General features: G+C 40.7%; 1 protein-coding gene across 1 annotated transcript in view; it reads left to right on the forward strand.

Moving 5' to 3' along the window:
* Positions 1-19,544, forward strand: part of CFDP1 (craniofacial development protein 1) — a 154,611-nt gene that overhangs the window by 23,177 nt on the left and 111,890 nt on the right. The gene's annotated exons all lie outside the window — the stretch shown is intronic.

Raw genomic sequence — 19,544 nt, forward strand, 5'->3', positions numbered from 1 at the left:
TCCTGACCTTTTGTTCTTCCAAATTAGCTTTGCTATTATTTTTCCTAACTCAGTAAAATAATTTTTTAGTAATTTAATTGGGATGACATTAAATAAATAGATTAGTTAGGTAAAATTGTCATTTTTGAAATTATGTAATATATAATTGGCTTTACCTACCCATGAACAACAAATATTACTTCAGTTTTTTAGATCTGAGTTTATTTGTATAAAAAGTGTTTATGTTCATTTAGTTCCTGTGTCTGTTTTGGCAGGTGTGCGCTCAGGTATTTTGTACTATTTAGGTATTTTAAATAGTCTAAAACAATATTGAATAATATTGCTGACACATAGTATAGTTTCTCTATTTTTCACTTTTGATTAAATCTGTTTTAACTTTGTCTGAGATCATGATTACTATTCCTGCTTTTTTCACATACTAAATTCTACTCTTACCCTTTATTATATCTCATTTTTACAATGTTTCCTGAAAGCAACATATTGTTGAATTCAAATTTCAAATTTTTAATCGGGTATGTTTCCATTTTATGGGTAAATTTGTCTCATTTGTATTCTAAGCTACAATTACTAGTGTGTTTTTCTCCTTCCTATTTTTCTCTCACTATCCTTCTCACCCTATTTACCCTATCCCCCCTCAATCTTCTGTTTTACTTCTATCGGCTACCTTGCCCTCCTGTTCCTTAATCTACCTACCCCTCTAAGAGTCCCTCCCTTCTCTTCTCCCCCAACCTCTCCCCTTGCCCTCTTACTTCTTTTGAATTTAGAAGATTTTTATACCCATCTAGATTTTGATATATATATATATATATATATATATATATGTATATATGTGTATATATGTATATGTATATGTATGTGTGTATGTGTGTGTATATATATATGTATGTATGTGTATATATATATATATATATATACACATTATTCCCTCTTCAATCCATTCCCAATGAGAGTGAGGTTCCAGCACTACCTGCCCTTCCCCCTACTATCTTCTTCTGTATCAGTTTTTCCTTTTGTACTTCATTTGTATGAGATAATTGCACCTTTTTATCTCTTCCTACACCATTTTTTTAAGAATCACCCCATCATACTCAGCTCAGCCCCTGCCTTTCTTTCAAACTACCTAAATAATGATGACAGTCATATGAGTACTACTAATATTTTCACATACATGAAGTAAACAATTTGACTTTATTGAGTCCCTTATAATTGGTCTGTAATGTTTACCTTATATTTCTCCTGAATGTTATATGTCAAATTTTCCTTTAAATTCTGGGTTTTTTGTCACAAAAACCTGAAAGTCTTTGTTTGTTAAATGTATTTTTTTTTTCATTCAGTATTGTACTTAACTTTGCTGGGTAAGTTACACTTGGTCTACCACAGCTCTACAGAATATAGTATTCCAAGACCTGTGGTCCTTCAACATAGTAGCTGCTAGGTCTTGTGTAATCCTTGTTGTAGCTCCGTGATATTAAAATTGTTTTTTTCTTGTTGCTTCCAGTATTTTCTTCTTAACTTGGGAGCTTTGAAACTTGATTATGATATTCCTGTAAGTTTTCCTCCTGGGACCTCTTTCAGGTAGTGATGGGTGGATTTTTTCTATTTCTGCTTTGCCTTCTTGTTCCAGAACTTCAGGGCAATTTTCTTTGATAATTTCTTGTAACATTGTATCAAGATTCTTTTTTTTTAAATTTTTTTTTTGGAGGGAAGAAGGCAGGGCAATTGAGGTTAAGTGACTTGCCCAAGGTCACACAGCTAGTAATTGTCTCAGGTGTTTGAGGTCGGATTTGAACTCAGGTCCTCTTGACTCCAGGGCTGGTGCTCTACTCACTGCACCACTTAAGTGCCCCAGATTCTTTTTTTTTTTTTTTAATCATTATTTTCAAGTAGTCTGACTATTCCCATATTATTTCTCCTTAAGCTCTTCTCCAGATCAGTCGTTTTTCGGATGAGATATTTCACTTTTTCTTCTATTTTTTTCATTCTTTTGATTTTATGTTTTCTTGGTGTCTTAGAACATCATGAAATTCCCCTTGCCTAATTCTAGTTTTCAAGGAATTATTTTCTTCTTATGTTTTTGATTCTCTATTTCAAATTGGTTGACTTCCTTTTCGTAGTTTTCTTGGATTGTCCTTTTCTTCCCCTAATTTTTCCTATTTCTCTTTTATTTGATTTTTAAAGTCTTATTTAAGTACTTCCAAGAACTCTTTTTGTGCTTGGGACCATTTAGTGTTTCTCATTGAAAAAGGAGTGGCTTTTTCAGCTCCATTTTCTTCCTTTGACTATGAACCCAGATCTTCTCTATTCCCGTAGTAACTTGGGTTCTTTCTCCTTTGCTTATTCATTTTTATTCATTTTTTGTTTTATTTTGTTTTTAGCAGATATTAGTGTAATCAAGTTGTAGTCCTGAGGTATAGGGAATGATGCCCCAAACCTCGGGTCTTTCTTACTGTTATTTTCTGAGGTCTGTCTAGAGGCCCAGTCTCGGGCTCTCCTCTCCACTCCTAAGTCACTGTTAGGGCCCCCAGCCACACCGTCCTGCAGATGATCTTGCTCCTTTCGGTCCTCCAGTGGCTGCAAACTATAGCTGTCCTCTCTGTCCCAGAACTGAAACCAGAGACTCTGCTCTCCTGCAAGTGCCCACAGCCCGCCAGGGTCCCCTCCCCTTGCTTACTGCGCTAACCAGGTATGTGCTAGCTCCTTCTCCCTGAAGCCACAGTTCTGGACGCTGGTCAGCACAGCTGTGCTTTGTGTTCCTCTACAGTAGACGGTCCTTCAGTCTTCTACTTAGTGGTCAGACCCACACCGCCTGCAAAATGAAAGGCTCTAAGGCTGAGGCCTCCTCTCCACCCAGCTGTCCCCAGGGCTTGTTTGTTGATTCTGCAGAGCCAATCTGGAGGTGTTTGCTCTTCACTGAGGCTGAACTCTGCCACTGGAGTTCAGTTCTACCCAGGGGTCTTCTCAGATACTCTTAGGAAGACTACTGCTTTACCCAGTGTTTATTTCTGCTCCTCCGAGGTAATGTTCTGTCTTTTTTTTGTGGAAGAAATTCAGAGAGCTGAAAGTTTTCTGATCTACTCTGCCATTTTCCCAGACTCCTCCCTGAAGTTCTTTTAGATTCTGAACCTTTAGGAGACCAGGGGGCCTGTTCCTAGCTTGGGTACTTACTGACTGACTCACTGTCTAACATTGGGCATGTCCTTTCTCTTCTCTTAATCCCATTTTCCTAGCTTATAAAGAGATCATTATGCCTGTTTCCTGTTTTATCTCAAAGGAATACTGAAGAGTTAATGAAATAATGACTGGATATGGAAGGAAGGGTAAAAGGAAGGATATTTATTGATCACATACTATGTGTAAGGCATTGTGCCAAGGGTTGATGATAGATTTTAAACTCCTGCTCTCCAGGAGTTTACATTCCTTTAAACGAAGAGCTCACTCATAGAGGAGGCTTGATCAAGGAAAAGGTTTTTGTTCTGTGAGGTACAGAGTGTGGAACAGAGGGGAAGAAGGGGTCTAACGGTATGGCAGGCATGGTGGGTTGGCCCTTTGGAATTGGGAAGCTCAGTCATGGTCCATTGTTTAAGTCCAGCCAGTAGACCTAGTAGCGCTCATGTCTAAAACATTCTAGCTTCCTTCTGGAAGAAAGTGTTTATGATGGAGAGGCATGAGGCTTCCTAGTAGCCTAAAGCTATTGGTCACTGTCATTTCTTGAACTAACAGTTTTTTCAATATACTTTGTTCTTCACTGTGCCCACCTTGGTCTTGAAGTTCCTGAGGGAAGATTTTGTCACATTTTTGAAATTTTCTTCTGTATCTCTTCATCATCTGTAATTGATGATGGGGTGCCATGACCTTTTAGTGGTCTTTTACTCATGCTCACTATGAGAACTGCCAGGGGAGGTGGCCTCAGGAACTGGTGGTGTTCGTTATGTGATGTTTACTAGCTCCTTTGTAGGCAGCCTCAAGGAGAACCTGTTAGCCACCCTTCCCTTAAGCCCTACCCATCTTTTGTGTTCTGGTTTCCTTTTCCACGAGGAAATATTATTACTAACTGGTGGTTCAGTTCTTCCAGTAGCAGTTGATTCACTGGTCACTGGACAAAGACCTCACATTTAGAAGGCCACCAGAGAAGGGGCATGGGGATAGTGAGGGAATTGAAGCCATGACAGAAGAAAACTGAGAAGTCTTCTGTAGAGCCCTTGCTGCTTCAGCCTGGTGTGTAAAGAAGCCTTCCCCAGGACAGCTGCTGCCACCTTTCCCAATGGCCTTCCTTCATACACTCTGTTGTCAGACCAGTGTGCTGTTGTAGTCCTTCATTCATGACATTTTATCCCCAGCCTCCACACTTTTGTGCAGCTCTGGCACACACTCCACCTTTGCCTCAGCCTTGGCATGACTTTGTCACCTCCTTGACCAGGCTTTTCCTTCCACATTTGTCAATGCTGTCCCTCTTGAAATTACTGTGTGTTTACTTCCCAATGTCTGCATCATGTCTCCTCCATAGAATGTAAGTAGGTTGAGGTCCAGGCCTGGGTGTTTTTGTGTTTTGAATCCCCAGGATCTAGTACAAGGCCTTATGTTTGTAGAAGTTGATGATAAAGCCAGACCTGTAAGAAGTGTTTAAGAAATGTGCTACATTGAACTTTCTGCACCTGCTGAGGGGGAGCACGAAGGCCTGCCCACACATGGTTGCCCAGCCCAGAGAAGCACTCTGTATAATGAAGGGGGCTGGCTTTTGTGATTGTTCATTCCCTGTTTCTGTGGAAGAATCAATAAGGCATAGTGAGAGAACACCTCCTTTGCTGTTTATGAGAATAGGGAAGCAGAGTGTTGGAGGCCTGTTTTCTTTGACATTTGCTGAAGACAAAGCATACAGTAGCCACATTCAAAATTTATTTGATGTGCGATTGTGGCATCTGTACTTGAGTATTTGGCACAGTGTTTCACTTACATTAGTCATGTTTTAAATGCTGAAGTGTTTGGGTTTTTAAAAAGTTATGTCCTGAGTGCTAGTTTTCCTTTTGAAGTAACTTGGGCCAGAACTCACATGTACAAAAATATTTATAGCAGCTCTTTTTGTGGTGGCAAAGAATTGGAAATTGAGGGAATGTCCATTAAGTGGGGAATGCCTGAACAAGTTGTGGTATGTGATTATGATGAAATACTGTTGTGCTATAAGAAGTGATGAGCAGACAGATTTCATAAAAACCTGGAAAGACTTACATGAACTGATGCTGAGTGAAGTGAGCAGAACCAGGAGAACATTGTACATAGTAACAGCCACCTTGTGTGAGGACTGACTTTGCTAGACTTAGCTCTTCTCAGCAATGCAAGGATTTAAGACAGCTCCAAAAGACTTGTGATAGAAAATGCTATCCATATCCAGAGAAAGAAATATAGAATCTGAGGGCAAATTGAAGCATACTATTTTCCCTTTTTTTTTTTTTCCTTTCTAGGGATTCTTCCTTTTTGTTCTTCTGATTCTTCTTTTACAACACAACTAATGTGGAAATATGTTTAATATGATTGTACATGTATAACCTATATCAGATTGCTTGCTGTCTTGGGGAGGGGGGAGGAGAGGGAGTGAGAAAAATTTGGAACTAAAAATTTTACAAAAAATGGATGTTGAAAACTATCTTTACACTTAATTGGGAAACAAAATACTTTTAAGAAGAAAAATTAGCTTGGGCCAAGGAGATGACATCACATTCTTCGGGAAGCCTCACATTGTCAGGCCGTGTGGGTAAAGCATTAAATGGCAGTAGAACATAAAGAGATGAGGCATATGTAAAGCAAAGTGTGACAATAGAAACTAGTCGTCATGTGCCAGCTGAAAGTCTGAGGGGGTTGGCACAGACATCTTCCTCACCCGATCAGATCTTTAGAACTCTGGGTCAACTCTAAGAACCTCACAGATAAAAGGATGCCCTTTCAATTTATTCCATTTTTTTTTTATCTAGTCATAGTTAGGAGGATTCTGCAGGGTCTGAACATTGGGACTTTACAGCTACTTAAGACAAACAAAAGTGGTGGAAACTAGAAATTCGCTATTTGCTGATCACTAAGGAAAGCTGCCACAGCATGCAGTTGAATTCACGATCCCTTAATCCTTCAGTATTTATATTCTGGAATAGCTTGTTTGTGGCCACTGGTGTGTTCTCCAAAAGCTAGGTATTCATTGATTTTTGTTGTTGATAGGATCCTGTCTTAATTCGAGTGCTGGAGCTCTGGGACCATCTGAAGGGAGGCGGAGCTAGAAGAGCGCCTGCCCTGGCAGCCCCTCTCCAGCTAGAAGGGCAGGGATAGGGAAGGACCTGACTGATCAGTCCCTGATCTGTGGTCTGTAGCCCACCCTAGCTCCAGTTGAAGAGGCTTTGCCCAGGGTTGGCTACAGGGCGATGTTGTCATGTCTTTCCTTTTGTGTGTGTGTGTGGGGGGGGTCCTCACAGCAACTTACAAGGGCTTTTTGCTGAAGCACTGAGTGATACTGATCTCTGGTAATGGAAGAAGTATCTAGGTCCTGATAAAAGCACCATCCTTAAGGTATTGAGGTACAAGAAAGCTCTTTAGTTAAAGGAATCCTGTTCTGGCTCCTTTTCTTCTGGAGAAAAAACTTTTTGTCTGTAAGTTATATAGCACCTACTAGGTATCAGGCGTTGAAATACAGATCTCTGTGGAAAGATAGCTTCCATTCAAATGAGGAAGACAACACATAAAAGGCAGCTAAGGTGGAGGGGGTGGGGGTGGGAGACACAGCTGCTGGGCTGGAGTCCTGGTAGAAGGTGCAGAGCACATTCTGGGAAGAATGAGAGACATGGCTGGCCTGGGCACCCACATAAATGGAGGTTCTGGGAGGAGCAAGGCCCAAGGGCACAGGGTACTTCCTCTCTGTGAACTCCTGGGCTGGAGTGAGGCTTCCCCATGTCAGCTGGGACCTGATAGAAGGAAGCCCAGAGTGCAGCCAGAGTGAATAATCACCCTTTAATAGAGGGGGGAGAGAGAAAATCTGGATTTTTGTTGGCTTAAATAAAGCAAGGGGTATACTAGTATACAATCTGTACTACTTACTGTAGGTTCTCTGGATGTTTTAAGTATATGTGTCTTTTTTTATGCTGTCATATTTTTTAAAAAAAATTGATATATTTTGTTTTCATGTCACCTTTTTTCTAAATCTCCTCTCCCTTCCCCTAACAGCCGTTCTATTAACAGGATTGAGAGAGAGAGAGAGAGAGAGAGAGAGAGAGAGAGAGAGAGAGAGAGAGAGAGACAGTTCAACAAAACTAACCATTACATCAGCAAAGGATGATAGTATATGCAGTGTCAGTCAGTCAACATTTATTAAGTGCCTGCTAAGTGCCAGATGCTGTGCTAAGAGCTGGGGATACAAAAAGGCAAAAGACAGCCCCTGCCCTCAGGGAGCTCCCAGTCTAATGGGAGAGACAGCAAACAAGTGTGTACAGTGTTTCCTATGTGTAGTTCCCTGCCTTCTGAAGAGGGCAGAGAGGAGTGAGGACCCCTCTTTTCTGTAGGGCCAGTTACAGAACATTCAGCTTTGGGCTTTTGTCCTCGCCTTGTAGGTAGTTGTACAGGTTCCCATGAGTCTTTCTGTGCTTCATAGCTGTTGGTTCTGTTACACTCATATACTTTACCAAATCTTATTTAGTCATTTCATTTTTATTCAGTCATAGGGTCTGCTTTGTTTCAGTAATTTTGTGCTGCTAAATTAAACATGTTTTCTTTCTTGAAAAGTTTCAGTGTTTTATTTGATATGACATTTTTTCCAAAGTTCTCCCCCATTTTATCTTACTTTAGTTTACTTTATTTAAAAAAAAATACTCCCTTAAAACCAAAGCATTAATCAATGGGCTAAAAAAAGTATTAAAAAAAGTTTTCTTCTTGACTAATTATAAATTCACAACACAGAGGTGTACCTTTTACTTTCTTTTTTACCTGTGGAGTCTAATATGATTTTAGGTAAGCAGTAGATGATTAATAAATGTATATTGAATGAATGCATGCATACATGAACCAACCAGTCAATAAACCTGTGGACCTGTTATGAGTATTTTGGTCTGGCCCACACCATATCTGTTTGCTTTACTGTCGGGGGTGTAATAAGGCCCCCTGCCCCACTTGGGGTCTAGTAGCAAAGTTGAGAATCAGCTCTGCGGAGCAAAGAGAGAGGATTCTGATGCTGACCAATTGCTTATTTCTTTTGCTTCAAAGACATTTTGCAGGAAGAGTTGTATCTGTTTCAGCAAGATGATGTCCTCTACCAGGGGCATCCTGGAATAAAAAAGTACATTGATTCCAGATTGGTTTGATCTGGGGATGGCAGGTTAGTTAGTGGCCCCTTGAGGCCTGGTGAGAATAGACAGAAGAGATACAAAGCACCGATCTGTATATATAAATAGATCATAAGTTGCTGCTTCTGTGTTGTTTTGTCCACTGTGTTTGTGCCTCTGGTAGTCGAGGTCAAAAGTTCATTTTTCATGTCGTGTTTATGGGAGTTTTTCCTATCTGAAAAGTAGCAATTGATTTTTCTGAGTGAGAGAAAACAATATGATTGACAAAAGACATATTGCTTAATCTGGCACAGCTAACATTTCTTGGGGTATCAGGAAATGGAAACCTGATCACCGAGGAGTCTAACAGTAGTTAATAATGACTGATAGAGCCACTGAGCTCATTCAGTGCCAGCTTCTCTACACCTATCTGTTATGCAGGATTCCTCCATTAGCATTGTCCAGATGGGTAGGAGATTGACCCTTCTGTTCATGGTATAAGTAGTGTGCTTGTTCTGAAGATCCTGCTGTTCTTTGTCCTGTTGAAGTGATTACAGCTCCTACAGCCCTCATCCGAGAGAACATGAAGGTTAAATCAAGGATGACACTTCTCAGTGTGCTGTAAGCTTCTTACTTGCAGCACAGAGCTACTTTCCATTTAGAGTGGGGTCTCTGCCAGAGAGGCCTCTCTACTTCAGTTTTCCCCAATGAGACCAATATTCAGTTCAGGTGAATTGCTACGTCTTGTTAAATGTGTGTTGCAAAAGGCTATCAGAAGAAGAATTTTCTCCTTTTGGAGGGACAGTTAAAAAATAAGGAGGGAGATAAGAGAGCTCATTGAGATTGGAGGCCCATGAAGATTTCAAAGGGCCTGTCGACATTGTTCTATATTTGGGAGAATGTAACAATCAATAAATTTCTTCTACTGGCCTTGAACTTGTCCAGATGTTTAACCTGAGTTGTCAAATTTTGCTTTTTAAATAATAGAAGATGGAGAATTACACAGATACATGAGCCCAGAAGCTATTAATCAGCAGAGTCTGGTGATGGTCAGCATCAGAATCCTTTCTCTTTGCCCTGCACAGCTGGTTCCTTGCGGGAGAAGGGGGCCTTACTACAACCCCAATGGTAAAGGAAACAGAATCTGGCGTGCCAGATTAGAATACTTGTGAGGGGTATGCAGGTTAGTTGATTGATTGGTTCATGCATGCATGCTTTCATTCAATATACATTTATTAATCTATTGGTTGTCTAAAACCATATTAGACTGTGGGATAAAAAAGAAAATAAAAGGTATATCTCTGTTATAAGGCTATAATTTAGTGAAGAAGAAAACTTAAAAAATTATTCAGTATTTTTATTAATCAATAGATAAATTTGAAAGGTAATAGCTGGCATTTGTATAAGCGCTTTGAGGTTTGCAAAGTGTTTTCCATACATTATCCCGTTTGAGCCTCACAACAATCCTTTGAGGGGCAGAGCCAAGATGGCAGCTTGGGAAGAGGGATTTGCTTAAGCTCTCCCCCAAATCCCTGCAACAATCCTTTGAGGTTGGTGCTCTTATTATCCTGATTTTACTGAGGAGGAAACCGAAGCTGAGTGAGGTTAAATGATGTGTCTAGAGTCAGGCAGCTAGAAGCACCTAGGGCAGGATTCACATCTTCTTCTCTCCAAATATATCATTCACTCTGCCACCAAGACTGTTTTTTAAAAGAATTAAAAGGTGCAATTGACCATATGAAAATATGCTACAAATCACTAAAAGAAATGCAAATTAAAAAATAACCGAGGTTTCACCTCCTGCTTTGCAAATTGGCAAAGTGGACAAAAGAAGGGGATAGTGTGTTAGACAATGAGAAGATAGACACACTAATATGCTGTTGGTGGAGTTATGAATTGGCCCAGCAATGCTGGATATCAGTTTGTAATTACATAAGAAAAGGGACAAAACAAGGGTCCTACAGCTGGGCATATACCTCCGAGGAAGTCAAAGAGAGAAACAATTCCAAATTACAAAAAAAAACCATATATTTTTTGGATTTTTTTTTTGGAGGGGAGAAGGCAGAGTAATTGGGGTTAAGTGACTTGCCCAAGGTCACACATCTAGTAAGTGTGTCAAGTGTCTGAGGCCAGATTTGAATTCAGGTCCTCCTGACTCCAGGGAAGGTGTTCTACTCACTGCACAACGTAGCTGCCCCTAAAATTTTTTTTTTTTAAACATTTTTTGGAATAGCAAAAAACTGGAAACAAAGTGAATGCCCACCATTTGGGAAAAAGCTGAAAAAAACTGTGCCATGTAAATATACTGAAATGTATAGTAAAAAAAATTATAAAGATGAAACATTCAGATAAACATGAGAAGACTTGTATGAACTGATTTAGAGTGAAATAAGCAGAACCAAAATAAAAATACAAACAATGACTACAAAAATATTAAAGGAAAAGATCACTCAAAGGAAACTAACCTGAACAACCAGGGAATACTAGAGCAAAATTTTGTTTAGGGAGGCAGAAGCAGTGTGATGAAATCCTGACAAGAGATATCCTTTGGCTGGGCGTCGCAGGAGGTGTTTTTTGCTTAATGATTTTTCTTTATTACAAGAGAGGTTTCATTTTGGATAGACTCAGTCGTTTTCAGTCATATCCAATTCTTCATGACCCCATTTGGGTTTTCTTGGCAAATATTCTGGAGCGGTTTGTCATTGCCTTCTCTAGCGCATTTGATGAATGAGGCAAACAGGTTAAGTGACTTGCCCAGGATCACAGAGCGAGGCCAGATTTAAACTCAGGGAAGATGAATTTTCCTGACTCTAGGCCCAACACGCTCTCTACTATACCACTTAGCTACCTAGCTTGGAGAAGTAAGGAGGCACTATTTCCAGAAATGACTAAGATATAAAAGCAAACTTTTCAGTAAAACTTTTTTTTTACGGAGTATTCATTTGGTGTTTTATGTTGACTCCTCCCTTTTTTTCTTTTTTCCTTCATTTATTTTTTAAAAAGTTTTATCAGTTCTTTTGCTGTTCTTAAATCTATCCAAGTACTATGCTCCAAAAATAAGTATACATTCTATCTTTCATCTGGTTGTTTCAGTATTTGATGGAGAGTTGAATTTCAAATTTATTATATTCATACTAGAAGTGGTCATTTGTGTCCCTTAAACATGGGATCCAAATTGTGACTTTAAAACCATTTCTACTCATCGACGTCTTTGTCTCATACATTTAATAAAAGACTAGTTTGTGTACTTTGCCCATATGGTCTAAATACAGACACTGCACATACCGCTAAACTTGGCTAATGTGTTATTGGCCAGTTTTGCTGAGATATTTTTTTCTTCTCCTTTTTTTCTTGATTATAAGAGGTGGCTCTCTGGGTGGTAAATGGGTATACTGGGAGATCAAGGTATGTAAAAACAGCAAAAAATCAACACAGATTTTAAAAAAGAAAGAAAATTGAGATGCCAGGAGCAAATTGTTAAGTAATGTGAAATTACCCAAAAAACATTCATCAAAAGTCTGCTATATGCAAAGCGCTGTGAAGTGCTAAATAGTTGGACTGTTAGTTTATTTTTAATTCAAATACGAAGGCGCTTTTTTTTTCTAATTTTCAGTTCGTTTTATAGTTATTTCCCAGGTTTCCGTGGTCAAGGTATATATTCAGGAAGTGCATGATCAGAAAAGAAGATGTACTGCTCATTAGGAACAGAGAGTCAAAGATAAACAGTTTCAGTGATGCACTCATATACATTAAGCCTTTAGGGAAGGGCATGGACAAGGAGGTAGATGAGCTGCAGTCTGCACTGTTGTTTATAAAGTACCCACATTAATGAGATTATAGGTCCACTGATCTATGTGTGTGTATATGTATGTATACGCATACACACATTTATCTGTCCATCTGTCTATCTATTCATTCATTCATTCATTTATTTATCTATCAAGGAGGCACAGAAAAGCTTTTTTGCTGTTTGCATATCAGTCCCTTGCTCACATTGTAGGTTTCAGGCTAGCCATTTAAGAGCGTGATGGGAATGATAGGAGGGTGGTGGAGATCAGCCCTGAAATGTACTTGCTACAGAGTTTCTTTGATGGCTGCAGAATGGCAGTGAGTCCCATGGAAGCTAGGATCTTCACCGTAGGCTGAAGTTAATTAGTGGCTCCTTACATAGATATCTGTCACCAGCTGTGTGACTCTGGTAAAAACAGGTTGCAGGCCGCACAGGCAGTACATGCAGTGATGGGCACTGATTTTTCAAGTGGATTGTAACAGCTGTCATCAGGCTGAGAGTGGGAAAAAATGATTATGAACGAAACATGGCACCTGGAGTGGCTGGAGCTTTTAGTGATAGGAAAATTTTTGTCCCTTTTACTCTTAGACGTCCGGCCTAATTCCGCAGGTATTTATTAAACCCCTGCTGTGCCCAAGATGAGAAGCAGTCCAGTATCATAGCTAGAGATCTGTTTAACTCTGACACCTGCTGTCTGTGTGGTCCACCTCTGTCACCTGTTAGCCTTAGCCTTTGAGTACCCCAGGCATCGCCTGAAGACAGTAAGGTCTGACTGTGTTACTCCCCAACCCAGTAGATGCCAGTATTTCCCTATTATCCCCAGGCTCACATAGAAACACCTCTGTTGGGACTAAATTTCTTTACAGCCCGGGCATTTGCCTTTTTCACTTATTATGTATTTCTGCCCTTCACATACTCTGCGTTCCAGCCAAACTGGCCTTCTTCTTGATCCTCCTACACATTCATCTCTGGTTGCCACTCACTGCCCATCATGCAGGGAATCTTTATCTGAACCCCTGAGAATCCCTCATTTCCTTCAAAATTTAGCTGCAGTACCATCTTCCACTTCAGTGGAGCCAAACTCATCCAGAAACAGGGGCCTCTGAATGTACATGAGGATCTCACATATTGACTTAGTTTTCAAATGTGATATTTTAATATTTTGTTGTGTTTTTATTTATTTTGTTAATATTTCCCAATTACATTTCAATCTGTGACATTGGGAGTGTTAGGTCAGTTGACACCTCTGCTGTAGGTCAGACTTTTTCCTGATCTCCCCCCACCCCCGCTGCTAGTGTCTCCCCACACCCTCATTTACCTTGTATTTATTTTGCACATACTTATTTACATGTCTCCCCAATACAGTATGAGTCCCCTGAGGGCTGAGGCCATTTCCTTTTGGTTTGTATGTTCCCAGCCACGAGCCTAGGTCTGGCATGCAGGTGCTTAACTAATGCTTGCGGCAGATTATTTAATAAATTGCAGAACAATTACGTGGTTAGTGTCAGTTTCCTCACCAGGTGTTTCCTATGTCAGTCAAATCCCAGGTCTAGATCTTCCCCACTGTACTCCCTAAATGTATATGGCATGTGGGTACCAAGATACCATGATAAAGAGCGTCTCTCCTCAGGGAGCTCACATGCTGCTAAGACAATAGAACATGTAAACTGATCACATGAAAAGAGAGAGGAAGGGAGGAAAGGCTTCTCCTGTAGGAGGGAGCACATGACACACATCACTCACGAAGGAAGCTGGGATTCCAGGCATGGAGATGGAGGCACAGATGGGAAGGCCAGGTTTGGGGACCAGCACATGGACCACTTGGGTGAGAGTGTGGTGTGTGTGAAAGCAGGCCTAGGATAGGAGGCTAGACTGGAGCTAGACAGTAATGGACTGGAAACGCCAAGCCCAGGGCTGGCAGGAGGGGACCAATCAGTCAGTCAGGGTACCCCTCCCAGGAGCCCTCCCAGTCTGTAAGGAGACTGAGTCCTAGCTGTTGTATTGTGAGCCAGTTTGTCTGCACAAGGATTCGTGAATAGTACTTGAGGCCATGATTCATGCACAGATGGCTCCATGTCAATCTTTACCTGTTGGCCGTTTCTGAGTCCTGATTCTGTAAGATCCATGAAGTAGAAATCACTTATCGGCCCTGGGGACAAAAAGACAAAAGCAAAGCAGTCCCTGCCTTCAGAGAGTTCATGTTGTAATGGGGAAGGTTTTGTGTGTGTGTGTGTGTGTGTGTGTACAGACGTATCTGAAACATATGCATACATATACACAAAACATTGGAAAGCTCTTAAGCAGTGGAGTGACATTGTCAGACCTATGCTCTAGGAAGATTATTTTGACAGAGTTGGGAGCCTGGATTGGAGAGGAAAGAGATTGGAAGCAGGGAGTCCCATGAGGAGGCTGTCGAGAAGTCCAGGGTAGAGGTGATGAGTTGTCCCGCATTAGAGTGGTGGTCACATGGAGAGAGAAAGCATTGGATGTGAGAGACGTTGTAGAGGTAGAACTGACCAAAATTGGCCACTGACTAGATATGGGGAGTAAGGACAAGAGGAGAGGCAAGGATGACTCCAGATTCGTGAGCCGAGGTGGCTGGAATTACGATGATGCCCTCAACAGAAATTGGAATGTTTGGAGAAGTGGAGTTGGGGGAGGAGAGATAATTAGTGCTGTTTTGGACAGCACAGTCTGAGGTACTTGGAAGACGTCCCCTTGGAGACTAGGGCTGCATCTGTGACCCAGAAGCCTCTGTGCAATTTTTACTTGTAACTTGAATAGCTTTAATAATTTAAACTTTAATAACGTAAAACTGCACCAAGACTTTTGGGACACCTTGTACAGCTCTGAGAGTCACATCTGTATAGATGATAATAAAAGCAGTGGGCACTGGTGAAATCACCCAGGAGAAGATGTGTAGAGAAGATAGCCTGGGAAAGAGCCTTGGCAAAGCCACAGTTGAGAAGCATAGGCTGTGGATGTATTGAGATGAGCTAGCCTAGTGATCAGTGTCGTTGTGTGACTGCTTCAGCTCCCTTCAGTAGCTCATTTGTAGGGATAGAGAAGGCATATAGAAGTGAGTAATCCAAGATGGGCATTTAGGAGGCCTAAGTGGTTGTAGGACAAAGGGCTAGGCAATTTGAGAGCTGAGGACAGCATATAGTTTTAACTGTCTAGGTTAGATCGGGATTGGGAAGGGAGGAAATGAGACCAGAGCAGGGTCATGACCTAAGAGCCTGAGACATCACCACTGGGTGGCAAGACTGGAGATTGAAATGAGGAGGCATTATTATTTTCAGGTAGAGGTGTCAGAGTTCTCCATCATGGTGTGGAGGATGGTGACATAAAGCGTAGGATAATCCCTGTGTGGCTGAAGCAGAGTGGAGGTTCAGGCCTTGGGAATGGAGAAGGCTGAGCCACTGGGAACCTCAAGTGTCTGAGATGACATCAACATATGTGAGGTTCCAAACAAGGTCTGCAGTTGGAGTGGAAAGGAAGACTATGAGCCGAGTCCTGAACTCTGAGTGTGCAATGAAAGGAATGTGAGAGAAAGGTCTTCAAGAAAGGAGAGTTTGTTAGTGATCCACAGCTCTAGCATTTTTGCTGTGAGAGCAGATTCAGGGGAGTGGGTTGGGAGGGAGGAGAAAAAAGCTGAGGGATCGTCTCATGGTCTCAGATCCTGAATCCTTATCCTCACTCACCAGGAGCTGTGATCGCTCCCTTGTTTTGTGTGTGGTCTCCTGCTCTGTACTCTGCCAATATTTTCAGGTTTTGATTCTGTGTCTCCTCTGTGTACTCACCACTATGGTCTGTATTCCAATGGTGCCTTCCCTAGCTTTACTTTGTCTCTTGATTTCAGCTCTAACACCCATTCACCCAGGAGGCACATTCCTTCTAGAAGAAGACAACTTGTATTTAAAAAATTGATTTGTTTATCAAAATCAACTACTAGAGTATATTACTTTGGGAATTTTTTTGAATTAGTCCTAGGATTTCATTGGTGTATGGAGCTCCTACTTAAGTGCAGCTGGGTACCTTCTTTGCTACTTAAAGCCTTAGAAAATTGCCAACCCTGAGACATTAAGTCATTTGTTGAAGGTCACACAGTCAGTTTGTGTCAGAGACAGTACTTAAAACCAGGTTTCTTAGCCCTGGACCCAGATTCTCTAATAGAGACAAAGATTCCTGAATTCTTATTCCATTTCCATCAATGACTTGTGTAACCTTGTGTGATTTTTGGTCTGTTTATTTTTGTAAGTCCTGTTTTCATCTTATATACAAAGTACTTCATGCTTAGAACATGATGGTAAGAAAGCTAAGGTTTCATAATAGGCACTCAATAATTGTTGGCCAAACGAAAGTATGTATAAAAACTAACCCAGTGGTTTTCAAAATGTGGTCTGAGGATCCCCTGAGGGTCCCTTAGATCCTTTCAAAGGATCTGAAAGGTCAAATTTGTTTTCATTATAATACTGCCATACTATATCTCTAGGCAGCAAGGTGGTACAGTAGATAGATGGCTGGGCCTAGAATCGGGAATACCTGAGTTCAAATCCAGCCTCAGATACTTATTAGCCTGGGAAAGTCACTTCATCTGTCTGCCTCATTTTCCTCAACTGTAAAATGAGGATAATAATAGCTCCCAGGCTTGTTTTGGGGTTCAAATGGAATAATATTTGTAAAGCACTTAGCCAGTACATAGCACATAGTAGTTTTTTAAAATGCTTTTTTCCTTCCTTCCTTCCATGAGGCCACATTTCTTCAGATAAAAATTTTATGTTAACATGTAATGGTTTTATTATTTTCATTTGAAATTAATACATATTTCAAACATTTATCATTTTTCATTTCTGTCATGGTAAATAATAATAGATATAATGTACATAAATGCTATTTGTGGTCCTCAATAATTTTTAAGGTATAAAAGGGTCTTGAAACCAAAAAGTTTGAGAACTGCCACAAAGTTCCCTTTGCTGTGATCTGTGGCAGTGGGCCCTTGGCTCCCTTTTTCAAGAGACATCTTGCAAACACATTGGTCACTGGGGGAACCAATCAAGAATCTGACTGCTCAGATGGTTTCAGGAAAAACCTGAGAAGACTTACATGAACTGAAGCAAAGTGAAGTGAGCAGAACCAGGAGAACGTTGTACACAGTAACAGCAACGCTGTGTGATGACTAACTGTGAAAGACTTAGCTACTCTGGTCAAGACAGTGATCTAAGACAATTCCTAAGGCCCCAGGATGAAAAATGCTATCCCTCTCCAGAGAAAAAACTGATGAACTCTGAGTGCAGATTACAGTGTACTCCTTTTTACTATCTTTGTTTTTATTGCTTTATTTTGTTTTTTCTTTTGTAACATGATTAATATGAAAATATGCTTTGTATGACCTCACATGTATATATTGCTTGCCTTCTTAAGGGGGATGAGGGAGTGGGAAGGAGGGAACAGAATTGAGAGCTCAAAATTTTAAAAAATCATTGTTTAAAAAAAAAAGAATCTGGCTGCTCCGGTGCAAATCAGTCATGGCCAGCATTAGAATAACTCAAAAGCTTGTGATCATTTATAGTAAGGCCCCCCCTTACCTGTCAGTCAGACTTCTAGTAACCTTAGGAACCAGGAATATAGAGATAAGTACAGAAGGAGTATGTGGAAAACAGCCTCTAAGCAGAGAAGAAAGTCATTATCACAAAGGCAAATGGCATTTTACATGATAGAGAGGAATGGGGCCACCATTCAGTGGATAGAGAGCCCCACTAAGCTGATGTCAGGTGTGTAGACAGCAGGGTGAGCAGCTTTTTGGGGTTTAGACTTTGGGGTACTCTTGGAATGTAGTTACAGGGATGGAGGAATGAGCTACTTAAATTAACAGAGCTATTGCATAAAATATTGGCTCTGGGGAAGTTTTTTAAAGTTAAAACTGAACAAAACTGGGTTCAGAAAAGGCACAAATGTTGACTTTTTATCATAAATAGGCTCCTTTGGGGTTTAACTTGAGGGTCTGGATGGACGGCAAGCCCAGAGTGTGTCAGTGCTACAGATCTGACTCCCTTGGAACTTCACTGTCAGTGCTTCTTGTCCCTTGGGAAGAGAGCACTACAGGTGTCCACAGTCCCTAGAGAGTCAGTGGTCTGGCTTGTGAGAGGCAGCTCAGTGGCACAGTGAATGGGGTGCTGGGCCTACAGTCAGAAAAATCGGAGTTCAGATCTGACCTTGGATACTTACTGGCTGGGTGACTCAATTTTTGTGACTTTAAATTTTGTCTGCCTCAGTTTCCTCATCTATGAAATGGCGATGATAATAGTAGTGCCTACCTGCTTGTTGTAAGGATCAAAGGAGACAATTTATGGAAAGCACTTTACAGACCTTTTAGCGCTGTATGTGCTATTATTATAAATTAAAAATATGTCGTTGTTATTGTTTTCCAGGGCTTGCATGGGCTTCCCAGGTGGAAGGTTCACACAGGCTTCAGGTTGTCTTTCTATGTACTCCTGATTACATGAGGGGGAAATGAAAGGATGACAGTTTCTTTAGATTTCTTGGTCCTTACTCAATCTGGCGCCTTTCTTAGATTTTTGTTGTATGTAGGGAGAATTGGGTCCCGGTACAACCTTTCATGCTGTCATCTTGAGCAATTTTTAGGGCTTCTTGTCAAACAGAAAGAACAAAAGAAAGAAATTTGGATTTTTTTTCTTTACCTTGCTTTACGTGTAATCCAGCAATTATATATTGAACATTTGTGATATAAAGAGTGCATAGTCTCTGTAGGTGATATATAAGAAGTATACAACATAACTTTAGCTTTTCAGGCATTTTGCCATTTGCTTATGGAAACAAGATATATGTATAAAATGATAAGAGGAAAATACAAGGCACTATATATTTAAATGCTAAATTGTGTGGTGAAGGCAGCAAATGCTACAAAGTGCTCAGAGAAGAGAGAGATCACTGTGGGTTGAAATAGGCAAGAAAGTTTAATGGAGAAGATAGGACCTGAATTAGGCTTTGAAGGGTAAACGAAATTTGGGTAGGTAAAGAGGAGTGAGCTGAATGTGTTCCATTTGAAGGGAGCAGCATGAGCAAAGGCCCATTGTAAGATGTGTTTCTGAATGTATAGGACAACTGAAATAGAAGATTCTTGTTGAGGACTGGATGCAAATGAGATTAGATATCAGTTCAATTCAGTAAACATTTATTAAGTGCCTGCTCTGTGCCAGGCACTGTGCTGAGCACTGGGGATACCAATAAGAAAAAGAAAGATAGTTGCTGCCCTCAAGGAGCTTACAGTCTAACAGAAGAGAACAAGTGAAAGGAAACAGAAGGGCACAGGAGCATCTTATTCCATTGAGTTAAAACCAGGCAGAGCTGGAAGTCCAGTCTGTACAACAGTAAAGGAAGGCTTTGGGAGGGGTTTCCTACCTTGCCATCCAGCCCTCCAGTCAGAGGGAGGTGATGTCAAAGCT

This window comes from Trichosurus vulpecula, chromosome 3 (assembly GCF_011100635.1).
Source record: "Trichosurus vulpecula isolate mTriVul1 chromosome 3, mTriVul1.pri, whole genome shotgun sequence".
NCBI lineage: Eukaryota > Metazoa > Chordata > Mammalia > Diprotodontia > Phalangeridae > Trichosurus > Trichosurus vulpecula.